The sequence below is a fragment of the Triticum dicoccoides genome, chromosome 1A, assembly GCF_002162155.2.
Source record: "Triticum dicoccoides isolate Atlit2015 ecotype Zavitan chromosome 1A, WEW_v2.0, whole genome shotgun sequence".
In the NCBI taxonomy this organism is placed as follows: domain Eukaryota; kingdom Viridiplantae; phylum Streptophyta; class Magnoliopsida; order Poales; family Poaceae; genus Triticum; species Triticum dicoccoides.
In genome coordinates, this window is record NC_041380.1 from 113001569 (window position 1) to 113015533 (window position 13965).

Genomic DNA, 13965 nt, shown 5'->3' on the forward strand with positions numbered 1-13965 from the left:
AACCAACAAACTATGTTCTCAGTCAACTTTGCAACTACAATTCATCATCTTTTCAGGAAAAGTCACGTGTCGGAGCCTTTAGGCAAGTCCACATACTCAACCATCATATAGTCTTCTATGATTGCTAACACTCACCTCGTACCCATGAGAAAAACGTTTCAACCAGACACATAGAAAGATAGGGGTTTATAGTTTCGCCTCCCAAGATGCTCACCTCAAGGGTGATGCTAACAATAATAACTCATGCTATCTATATTCAACTGGACATATGTGCCTAGATCTTTTCTCACCACATGATGCTTGCCAAAAGATAAAAATAAAAGGAATGGAGGGAAAAACTTTGACTCTTTGCATAAAAGTAAAAGATAGGCTCTTCGCAGAGGGAAGCAGAGGTTGTCATGCGCTTATTTGATTGTATGATCAATCCCTTAGTGCAAGAGAACGTCACGTTGTATTGCCCCTTAAGATGACAACCTTTATTATGCAGTCTGTCGCTTGTATTCTTTGCCATCCAAGTTCGTACAATGCTCAATTTTCTCTTACACTAAATGATCTCACGCTTTTAGAAGCAATTTTATTGCCTTTTTGCACTGATGACAACTTACTTGAGGGATCTTGCTCAATCCATAGGTAGGTATTGTGGACACTTGAACAAGATTTGGGTTTAAGGGTTTTTGTATGCACAAGTAGTATCTCTACTCAGTACAGAATTTTTGGCTAGCAAAGATAGGGAACAAGCATCACATGTTAAAGGATCTATGACCATATGACTTCTATGTGAATATAAACAAACATAAACCATTAAGTTGTCTTCCTTGTCCAACGCCAAAATTTTTGGCATGTAATATTTTGATGAGGGCTCACAATCACAAAAGATTCCTAGGATAGTATTTCTATATATGAATCTTCTCTTCCCTTATTAATTCTTTCATGAGTCACATCATTGACTAATGCTATGTTTGTCAATCTATAATGAAATTTTCTACTTATACTTTTCCTTATGTGGTGCTATCACCTACCATAGGATTAGTATATAATCTTTTCATTATTTATTTCCTTTCTCTTTTTCTTTCTTTCTTATTTCTTTTCTTTATTTGCAACATGAAAGTAAAGAAAGCAAAAAACTCAAACTAACTTTATTATATAACTTGCACATGATTACAAGGATATATCACTAAGCAAACTCTTGAAGGAAAAGGATCGAACTAAACTTTTATTCATCTAAAGCAAAAGGATCGAACTTAAATAAGTAAAAGAAAAAAGGTAGTGGGATGATACGATACCGGGGCACCTCCCACAAGCTTGGCGGAAGCCAAGGGGAGTGCCCATACCCGATACTCAATTTTCCTTTGGTGGTGAAGAAGATGATGGTGGTGATGAAGCGATCCTATCTTTAAGGATTAGAAGGCTCTCCAATCGACGGATGACGCTCCTGAGGTGGGTGATGTGCTCTTGATGCAAAATATTCTCACGAGTGAGATACTTATTTTGTATGCGAACTATTTCAATGATGCGAAAAGCTTCAATCTCAGCAGGAGTAAGATGAGTAAGGTAAGGCTTAAGGATATCTTCCTCCTCCTTGTCAGCTGGCAGTGCTTGTTCGAAGACCGGAGGCTGGTCTATGGTAACCTCCTTGCTCTCATCTCCTCTGATAGCTCCCGCGAGCTCTTCTCTCTTCAGCTTGATCTTCATCAACCAAGCATCCTCTTCCACGTGGTTGGAGGAAGAAGAAGACATGATGGCTGGCCCAACAGATCTGACAGAAAATAGCAAGAAAAGAGAACAAAGGATTTCTTCGCGATACGGTTATCAACAGGTTCGGGAAGTATATATAGATTTTTTATCTTGGAGGACAAGTACATGGTAGGAAAATGGAGTGCAGAAGGTGTCCCAGGTGGGCACAACCCACTTGGGCGCGCCAGGCAAGCCTGGCGCGCCCTGGTGTCTTGTGCCCACCAGGGGATGCTTCCTGGAAGTTTCTTTAGTTCCAAAATTTTAAAATATTCCAAAACTAATAAAAAATATTTTTGCGGATTTTTCAGAGTCCTTTTACTTACCGTATCATGTACCTATTTATTTTCATGATTCTGGCGGAAGGACTCTTTTATATGTTCTTCCGGTGTCAAAGTTTGGATAATATTACTTTCAACATTAATAGGCGACCTGAGATATAATGCTTTATTCGTCGCCCATTGGCAACCTTCGGGTTAGTACCTTCAGAGTTATTTATTTTGATGGCTCCAGACCGGTAAACCTCCTCGATGACGTATGGGCCTTCCCATTTCGAGAGGAGGTTTCCTGCAAAAAATCTCAAACGAGAGTTGTACAAAAGAACATATTCTCCAACTTTAAACTCACGCTTTTAAATTCTTTTGTCATGCCATCTTTTAAATTTTCTTTGAATAACTTTGCATTTTCATAAGCTTAGGTTCTCCATTCATCTAGGTAGCTTATATCAAATAAACTCTTTTCATCAGCAAGTTTGAAATCATAGTTGAGTTCTTTAACTACCCAGTATGCTTTATGTTCTAACTCAAGAGGCAAATGACAAGCTTTTCCATAAACCATTTTATAAGGAGACATACCCATAGGATTTTTATATGCTGTTCTATAAACCCAGAGTGCATCATCTAATTTCTTAGACCAATTCTTCATGGACCTATTAACCGTCTTTTGCAAAATTAATTTTATTTCTCTATTGCTAAGTTCAACTTGGCCACTAGACTGAGGATGATAGGGTGATGCAATTCTATGGTTAACATCATACTTGGCAAGCATCTTACGGAAAGCACCATGAATAAAGTGTGAACCACCATCAGTCATTAAATATCTAGGGACTCCAAACCTTGGGAAAATAACTTCCTTAAGCATTTTAATAGAGGTGTTGTGATCAACACTACTAGTTGGAATAGCTTCTACCCATTTAGTAACATAATCAACAGCAACCAAAATATGTGTTTACCCATTAGAGGAAGGAAAATGTCTCATGTAATCAAATCCCCAAACATCAAATGGTTCAAAAGAAAGAGAATAATTCATAGGCATTTCTTGATGCTTACCGATATTACCTATTCTTTGACATTCATCACAAGAAGAAACAAACTTACGAGCATCCTTGAAGAGAGTAGGCCAATAAAATCCAAATTGCAATACCTTGTGAGCAGTTCTATCTCCAGCATGATGCCCTCCATAAGCCTCAGAGTGACATTTCCGTAGGATTTGTCCCAGTTCACGCTCAGGTACACAACGTCTAATAATACCATCTGCTCCTTCTTTATAAAGATGTGGGTCATCCCAAAAGTAATGTCTTAAATCATAGAATTTTTTTTCTTTTGCTGGTATGTAAAGCCAGGTGGTAAATATTTAACAACAATGTAATTAGCACAGTCAGCATACCAAGGAGTATTATTAGCAACATTTATTGCAGCTTACTGCTCATCAGGAAAACTATCATCAACAGGTAGTGGGTCATCAAGCACATTTTCAAGCCTAGACAAATTATCATCTACGGGGTTCTCAGCTCCTTTCTATCAATGATATGTAAATCAAATTCTTGTAACAAGAGAACCCAATGAATAAGTCTAGGTTTAGCATCTTTCTTTTCCATAAGATATTTAATAGTAGCATGGTCTGTGTGAACAGTTACTTTGGAATCAACAATATAAGGTCTAAATTTATCACAAGCAAACACAACTGCTAGAAATTATTTTTTAGTAGTAGCATAATTTGTTTGAGCACTGTCTAGAGTTTTACTAGAATAATGAATAACATTTAGTTTCTTATCAACTCTTTGTCCTAGAATAGCACCAACAGCATAATCACTAGCATCACACATAATTTCAAAAGGCAAGTTCCAATCAGGTGGTTGAACAATAGGTGCAAATATTAAAGCTTTCTTGAGTGTTTCAAAGGCTTCAAGAAAATCATCATCAAAAACAAAAGGAATATCCTTTTGCAAAAGATTAATAAGAGGCCTAGAAATTTTAGAAAAGTCTTTGATAAATATCCTATAGAAACCAGCATGACCAAGGAAACTACGAATACCTTTGATGTCCTTAGGACATGGCATTTTCTCAATTGCATCAACCTTAGCTTGGTCCACTTGAATGCCTCTTTCAGAACTTTTGTGACCCGAGACAATGCCTTCATTAACCATAAAGTGGCACTTCTCCCAATTCAAGACAAGATTTTTTTTGTTCACACCTCTACAAAACTCGCTCAAGATTGCTTAAGAAATCATCAAAAGACTTCCCATAAACATAAAAGTCATCCATGAAAATCTCAACAATATTTTCACAAAAGTCAGAGAATATAACAGTCATACATCTTTGAAAGGTAGGAGGTGCATTACATAAACCAAAAGGCTTACATCTATAAGCATAAGTTCCAAAGGGACAAGTAAAAGTAGTCTTTTCTTGATCACGTTGAGAAACAAGTATTTGTGAAAAGCTAGAGAATCCATCTAGGAAGCAAAAATGTGTGTGCTTAGATAATCTTTCAAGCATTTGATCAATAAAAGGCAAAGGGTAATGATCTTTTCTAGTTGCTTTGTTTAATTTTCTGTAATCAATTACCATTCTATAGCCTGTAACAATTCTTTGTGGAATAAGTTCATTTTTATCATTAGGAACAACAGTAATACCTCCTTTCTTAGGGACACACTGAACAGGACTTACCCATCTACTATCAGCTATAGGATAGATTATACCTGCTTCTAGAAGTTTTAAGATTTCTGTTCTTACCACTTCCTTAATTTTTGGATTCAACCGACGTTGGTGATCAACGACGGGTTTAGCATCAGGTTCCATATTAATTTTGTGTTCACATAGAGTGGAAATAATGCCCTTTAAACCATCAAGAGTATATCCAATAGCAGCCCGGTGCTTCCTTAGAACTTTCAATAATCTTTCTTCTTCATGTTCTGAAAGGTTAGCACTAATAATAACAGGATATATCTTCTTTTCATCAAGATACGCATATTTCAAAGTGTCTGGCAATTGTTTTAATTCAAACACAAGATCACCTTTAGGTGGAGGAGGACCTCCAAGAGTTTCAATAGGCAAGTTTCAATAGGCAAATTGTTTCTCATAATCTATCTTAGCATTAACTGTATTCAAGAAAGGTCTACCAAAGATAATGGGACAAAAGTCATCTTGTGGGGAACCAAGAACAAGAAAATCAGCAGGGTATTTTATTTTCCCATACAAGACTTCAACATCTCCAATAATCCCAACTGGTGATATGGTGTCTCTATTGGCAAGTTTAATAGTAACATCTATTTCTTCTAAATCAGCAGGTACTATGTCTTTCATAATTTCTTCATATAAAGTGTAAGGAATAGCACTCACACTAGCACCCATGTCACATAAACCATGATAATAATGATCTCCTATTTTAACTGAAATAAAAGGCATGCCAACAACAGGTCTATGTTTATCTCTTTTATCAGGTTTAGCAATTCTAGCAGCTTCTTCACAGAAGTAAATAACATGCCCATCCATATCTTCTTCTAAGATATCTTTAACCATAGCAATACTAGGTTCAACTTTAATTTGTTCATCAGGTTTAGGTGTTCTAATATAGCTTTTGTTAACCACAGTTGAGACTTTAGCATGTTCCTTAATCCTAACAGGGAAAGGTGGTTTCTCAATATAAGCAGAAGGAACAACTCGATCAACATTATAAAGTATAGTTTCTTCTTTAACTGGTACTGGTTCTTTAATTTCTTCTTTAATAGGTGGGTGATATTTAAACCACTTCTCCTTAGGGAGTTCAACATGAGTAGCAAATGATTCACAAAAGGAGGCTATTATCTCAGAGTCAAGTCCATATTTAGTGCTAAACTTTTGAAAAGCATCGGTATCCATAAAAGATTTAACACAATCGTACTTAAGTTTAATACCTGACTCTTTACCTTCATCGAGTTCCCAATCTTCAGAGTTGCGTTTAATTTTTTCCAAAAGATCCCACCGAAATTCAATAGCCTTCTTCATAAATGAACCAGCACAAGAAGTATCAAGCATGGTTTGATCATTACGAGAAAGCCGAGCATAAAAATTCTGGATAATAATTTCTCTTGAGATCTCATGATTGGGGCATGAATATAACATTGACTTAAGCCTCACCCAAGCTAGAGCGATACTTTCTCCTTCACGAGGACAAAAATTATATATATAATTCCGATCACGATGAACTAGATGCATGGGATAAATTTTTTGGTGGAACTCCAATTTCAAACGATTCCAATTCCATGATCCAATATCATCACATAGCCTATACCATGCCAATGCTTTTCCCTTAAAAGATAAAGGGAAAACCTTTTTCATCACTTCATCCCTGGGTAAACCTACAAGCTTAAACAATCCACAAATTTGTTCCACAAATATCAAGTGCATATCAGGATGTTCGGTTCCATCTCCTGCATAAGGATTAGCTAGCGGTTGTTCTATCATACCTGAAGGAATTTAATATTCAATATTTTCAGTAGATGCAGTAGGTTGAGGGGTAGCTAATTGTGGTTCCGAACAAGGTGAAGATACCCCGAACAAACCCCTCAAAGGATTGTTTTCCATAGTAACAAGTGACAATAAATTTCAGCACACTATATAAATATTTCCTTACCAAATTCCACTTACCAAAGGCGCTTCACTCCCCAGCAACGGTGCCAAAAAATAGCCTTGATGACCCACAAGTATAGGGGGTCAATTGTAGCTCTTTTCGATAAGTAAGAGTGTCAAACCCAACGAGAAGCAGAAGGAAATGACAAGTAGTTTCCGGTAAGGTATTGTCTGCAAGTGCTGAAACTGTAAATAGCGAGTAGTTTGATAGCAAGATATTTTGTAACGAGCAAGTAACGATAATAGTAACAAAAGTGCAGCAAGGTAGCCTAATCCTTTTGAGGCAAAGGACAGGACAAAACGGTCTCTTATGATAAGCAAAGCGTTCTTGAGGGTACACGGGAATTTCATCTAGTCACTTTCATCATGTTGGTTCGATTTGTGTTTGCTACTTTGATAATTTGATATGTGGGTGGACCGGTGCTTAGGTGTTGTTCTTCCTTGAACAAACCTCCTACTTATGATTAACCCTCCCGCAAGCATCTGCAACTACAAGAAAAGTATTAAGAATAAATTATAACCATAGCATTAAATTTTTGGATCCAATCGGTCCCTTAAGGAATAGCGCATAAATTGGGGTTTAAGCTTCTATCACTCTCGCAACCCACCATCTAATTGCTACTCCACAATGCATTCCCTTAGGCCCAAATATGGTGAAGTGTCATGTAGTAGACGTTCACATAACACCACTAAGGGAATAACAACACACATACTATCAAAATATCGAACACATATCAAGTTCACATGATTACTTGCAACATGATTTCTCCCGTGACCTCAAGAACAAAAGTAACTAATCACAAATAATAATCATGCTCAAGATCAGAGGGGTATTAAATAGCATAATGGATCTGAACATATAATCTTCCACCAAATAAACCATATAGTAATCAACTACAAGATGTAATCAACACAAGATTGAACAAGTACCAATCTATAGTTCCGGTAACAAGATTGAACACAAGAGATGAACTAGGGTTTGAGAGGAGATGGTGTTGTTGAAGATGTTGATGGAGATTGCCCTCCCCAAGATGAGAGAGTTGTTGGTGATGATGATGACGATGATTTCCCCCTCCGGGAGGGAAGTTCCCCCGGTGGTATCGCTCCGCCGGAGGCAAAAGTGCTCCTGCCGAAGTTCCGCCTCGAGGCGGCGGCGCTTCATCCCTAAAGTCCTCCCCTTATTTTTTCTAGGTCAAAACCACTTATATACCAAAAGATGGGCACCGGAGGTGGGCCGAGGAGGCCACAAACCACCAGGGCACGCCAGGCCAGGTGGGTTGTGCCCACCTGGTGGCCCCCCTCTAGTGCTTGTTGGCTCCAGTATTTCTCAAATAATCCATAAAAAATCTCCGTAAAGTTTCATCTCATTTGGAGTTGTGAAGAATAGGTGGCCTGGCGTAGCTTTTCCAAGTCCAGATTTCCAGCTGCCGAAATTCTCCTTCTTGGTGTGTTCCTTGCAAATTATGAGAGAAACGGCATTAGAATTACTCCGAAAAGCATTATTATGGATAAAAACATTATAAATAACAGTAAGAAAACATGATGCAAATGGATGTATCACACCACTAAGGGAAACAACGATATACATATCATCAAAATATCGAGCTAGTACCAAATTCACATGATTACTTATGACAAGACTTCTCCCATGTCCTCAAGAACAAAAGTAACTACTCACAAATCATATTTCATGTTCAAGATCAGAGGGGTATTGAATAGCATCAAGAATTTGAACATTTAATCTTGCACCAAATAAACCAACTAGCATCAATTACGAGATGTAATCAACACTACTAGCAACCCACATGACCAATATGAGGTTTTGAGATAAAGATTGAATACAAGAGATGAACTATGGTTTGAGATGAGATGGTGTTGGTGAAGATGTTGATGAAGATTGGTCCTCCCATGATGAGAGGGTTGTTGGTGATGTCGATGGCTTCGATTTCCCCCTCACAGAGGGAAGTATCCCTGGCGGAATCGCTCCGCCGGAGAGCAAAAGTGCTCCTGCCCCAGTTCCGCCTCGAGACGGCGGTGCTTCGTCCCGAAAGTCCTCTCTTGATTGTTTTTTCTAGGGAAAATGGCATCATATTGGAGAAGATGGGTCTCAGAGGATGGCCAGGGGCCCCACGAGCCGCCTGCATGCTCCCAAGTGCCTTGTGGGCACCTGGTGGGCTCCCTCTGGTATTTCTTTTCTCCAGTATTTTTTATATATTCCAAAATAATTCTCCGTGAAATTTTAGCTCATTTGGAGTTGTATAGAATAGGTATCTCTGATGTAAGCTTTTTGGGTCCAGAATTCCAGCTGCCGGCAATCTCCCTCTTCATGTAAATCTTGCAAATTAAGAGAGAAAAGGCATTAGAATTGCACTAGAAAGTATTATATTGATCAAAAACATTATAAATAACAGTAGAGAAACATGATGCAAAATGGATGTATGACTTAGGTTCTGGATGAACGGATGAAGCTTGTAGTTTAGGTAGCAGCGCTGATAGTTGTGGTTCAGGCCTGGATCCTATTGGCCCATAAGAGAGTTGTTTGTCAGAGTGAGAAATTAATGACCCACAAGTATAGGGGATCTATCGTAGTCCTTTCGATAAGTAAGAGTGTCGAACCCAACGAGGAACAGAAGGAAATGATAAGCGGTTTCCAGCAAGGTATTCTCTACAAGTACTGAAATAAGTGGTAACAGATAGTTTTGTGATAGGATAATTTGTAACGAGCAACAAGTAACAAAAGTAAATAAAGTGCAGCAAGGTGGCCCAATCCTTCTTGTAACAAAGGACAAGCCTGGACAAACTCTTATATAGAGAAAAGCGCTCCCGAGAACACATGGGAATATCGTCAAGCTAGTTTTCATCACGCTCATATGATTCGCGTTCGGTACTTTGATAATTTGGTATGTGGGTGGACCGGTGCTTGGGTACTGCCCTTACTTGGAAAAGCATCCCACTTATGATTAACCTCTATTGCAAGCATCCGCAACTACAACGAAAGTATTAAGGTAAACCTAACCATAGCATGAAACATATGGATCCAAATCAACCCCTTACGAAGCAACGCATAAACTAGGGTTTAAGCTTCTGTCACTCTAGCAACCCATCATCTACTTATTACTCCCCAATGCCTTCCTCTAGGCCCAAACAATGGTGAAGTGTCATGTAGTCGACGTTCACATAACACCACTAGAGGAGAGACAACATACATCTCATCAAAATATCGAACGAATACCAAATTCACATGACTACTAATAGCAAGACTTCTCCCATGTCCTTAGGAACAAAAGTAACTACTCACAAAGCATAAACATGTTCATAATCAGAGGGGTATTAATATGAATATAGGATCTGAACATATGATCTTCCACCAATTAAACCAACTAGCATCAACTACAAGGAGTAATTAACACTACTAGCAACCTACTAGCACCAATCCCAGACTTGGAGACAAACATTGGATAGAAGAGACGAACTAGGGTTTTGAGAGGAGATGGTGCTGATGAAGATGTTGATGGATATTGCCCTCTCCCGATGAGAGGAGCGTTGGTGATGACGATGGCGATGATTTCCCCCTCCGGGAGGGAAGTTTCCCCGACAGAACAGCTCCGCCAGAACCCTAGATTGGTTCCGCCAAGGTTCCGCCTCGTGGCGGCGGAGTTTTGTCCGAGAAGATGGCTTATGATTTTTTCCCATCGAAAGACTTCATATAGCAGAAGATGGCCACCGGAGGGCCACCAGGGGGCCCATGAGGTAGGGGCGCGCCCAGGGGGTAGGGCGCGCCCCCACCCTCGTGGGCAGGGTGTGGCCCCCCTGGTGAATTTCTTCCGCTGAGTATTTTTTATATACTCTGAAAACGTCTTCCGTGAAGTTTCATGACTTTTGGAGCTGTGCAGAATAGGTCTCTAATATTTGCTCCATTTCCAGCCCAGAATCCCAGCTGCCAGCATTCTCCCTCTTCATGTAAACCTTGTAAAATAAGAGAGAATAGGCATAAGTATTGTGACATAATGTGTAATAACAGCCCATAATGCAATAAGTATCGATATAGAAGCATGATGCAAAATGGATGTGTCAACTCCCCCAAGCTTAGCCCTCGCTTGTCCTCAAGCGAAAAGCCGAAATCAAAAAATATGTCCACATGTTTAGAGATAGAGGTGTCGATAAAAATAAAATACGGACATGAGGGCATCATGATCATTCTTAGAACAGCAACTTATATAATTCTTGCCATATGATTTCTTATGCTAGAGTAGTAATTCAACCACAATTTCAATTATGAATAATAAACTTCATTGAAAACTAACAAACTATAATCTCAGTCATTGGAGCAATTGCAATTTATCATAACATAGGAAGTCAATATATAAGTGCTTTTCAGCAAGTCCACATACGCAACTATCATATAGTCTTTCACAATTGCTGACAGTCACACAATACTTATGGGTATGGAGTTTTAATCGAACACAGAGAAAGATAGGGGCTTATAGTTTTTGCCTCCCAAGGTTTTACCTCAAGGGTAATGTCAACGGTAATAGTTCATGAAAACTCACATCTGATTAGTCATATATACCAGGATCTTTCCAACATACTGTGCTTGCCAAAGGATAAAATGTAAAAAGGAAGGGTGAAGATCACCATGACTCTTATGCAATGTAGGAGATAAAAGTAAAAGATAAGCCCTTCGCATAGGGAACCAGAGGCTGCCATGCGCTTTTATGGTTAGATGCACAAAATCTTAATGCGAAAGAACGTCACTTTATATTGCCACGTGTGATATGGACCTTTATTATGCAGTCTGTCGCTTTTATTTCTTCCATATCACACAATCGTATAAAGGTTATTTTCTCCCACACTAATAAGTCATGCATATTTAGAGAGCAATTTTTATTGCTTTGCACCAATGACAACTTACTTGGAGGATCTTACTCAATCCATAGGTAGGTATGGTGGACTCTCATGGCAAAACTGGTTTAAGGGTGTTTGGAAGCACAAGTAGTATCTCTACTTGGTGCAATGAATTTGGAAATCATGTGGGGGAAAGGCAAGCTCAACCATGTTGGATGATCCATGATAATATAATTTATCTTAGATGTAAGAAAACATAACCCATTACGTTGTCTTCCTTGTCCAACTCAACTCTTTTAGCATGTCATATTTTAATGAGTGCTCACAATCATAAAAGATGTCCAAGATAGTATATCCATATGTGAAGACCTCTCTTTCTTTATTACTTCCTATTAGTTGCAACGATGACCAAAACTATGTTTGTCAACCCTCAACAACTTTTATTCATCATACTTTTTCTATGTGAGCTCATTACTCTCCATAAGACTCACATGATCTCTTTGTTTCTTTTTATTTCTTTCTCTTTTCTTTTATTCACTTAAGATCATGGCAAAATAATCAAGCCCTTGACTCAACACTAATCTTTATTATATAGCTCACAGACTCGATTACATAGAAGAATTATAAATCAAAACTCACGACTAGATCATACTAAGAATTTTTATTCTACTAGATCAAGATATTACCAAAAGGATCGAAATAAGAAAAATGGTAAAGATAAAAGTGATGGTGATACGATACCGGGGCACTCCCCTAAGCTTGGCAGTTGCCAAAGGGAATGCCCATACCTAGGTGATTATGTCTCTCTTTTCGTGGGTGGTGATGTGATGTTCTTGGCGATGATTCCCCTCAGGATACGATTCTCCTCCTCGAGCTTATTGACTTGCTGCTTGAGGTCCATTATTTCCTTTTGGAGTTTTCTTGTAACAGCCAAAGCTCCCTGCACCCAAGGGTGTTGCATAGCTGCAGGAGAACCAGTGACACTCTTTTTCATATTCTCATAAGAAAGAAATCTAACATTGGAAGGGATAACCGAGTTTGGAATAGCCGAGCTCTGCAGTTCTCCCATTGTGAATCCAGCTCGGAAGCGGGAAGTGACTTCTTGATCCTCTTCCATGGCATCTATCCTCTTCAATTCAGCCTCCATATCTTCCTCCATTGCTGGCCCAAAGAGGTCAACATTGTTGTTTGTCATTGATCTCGATGTCGGGTGAGACACCCGGCTCTCCCTGACTGACTCTTGCAAAGACATCTTGTTCTAATCTGTAGCAGCAATAGCTCGAAACACAAAACAGAGGATAATTGCGTGATACGGGAGTCAAAACCTTCGGGAGATTATATAATGAATTTTTACCGACCAAAATACGTGTCGTGTACGAAAACAGAGTCTAGAGAGCACACGAGGTAGGGGGCGCGCCCTCCACCCTCATGGAGTCCTCGTGTCCTTCCCAGACTGCTACTTATTTTTCTATTTTTCTAAATATTCCAAAACGGAGAAATATTGCCTTCAAAACTGTTTTGGAGTCGGTTTACTTACCGTACCACATACCTATTCCTTTTCGGAGTCTGAAACGTTCTGGAAAGTGTCCCTTATGTATTCCTCCGGGGTTACAGTTTCAATAATATTGGTTTCAATATTTATGGGATTACCTGAGATATAAAGTTTGATTCTTTGATCGTTCACCACCTTCGGATTTGTGCCTTCGAAGTTGTTGATTTTTATGGCGCCGGAACGATAGACCTCCTCGATAACGTAAGGACCTTCCCATTTAGAGAGAAGTTTTCCTGCAAAAAATCTTAAATGAGAGTTGTATAGCAATACATAATCACCTACATTAAACTCACGCTGTTGTATCCTTTTGTCATGCCATCTTTTAACTTTTTCTTTAAACAACTTGGCATTTTCATAGGCTTGGGTTCTCCATTCGTCAAGTGAGCTAATATCCAATAACCTCTTCTCACCGGCAAGTTTGAAATCATAATTGAGTTCTTTAATAGCCCAATATGCTTTGTGTTCTAGTTCGAGAGGTAAGTGGCATGCTTTTCCATAAACCATTTTATACGGATACATACCCATAGGATTTTTATATGCAGTTCTATAGGCCCATAATGCATCACTAAGTTTCTTGGACCAATTTTTTCTAGATCTATTAACAGTCTTTTGCAAAATTAATATGAGCTCTCTATTACTCAATTCTACTTGACCACTAGACTAAGGATGATAAGGAGATGCAATTCTATGATTAACATCATATTTAGCAAGCATTTTACGGAAAGCACCATGAGTGAAATGTGAACCACCGTCAGTCATTAAATATCTAGGGACTCCAAATCTTGGAAAAATAACTTCTTTAAGCATTTTAATAGAAGTGTTATGATCAGCAGTTCCGCACTACTAGTTGGAATAGCTTCTACCCACTTAGTAACGTAATCAACATCAACTAAAATATGTGTATATCCATTAGAGGAAGGAAAGGGTCCCATATAATCAAATCCCCAAACA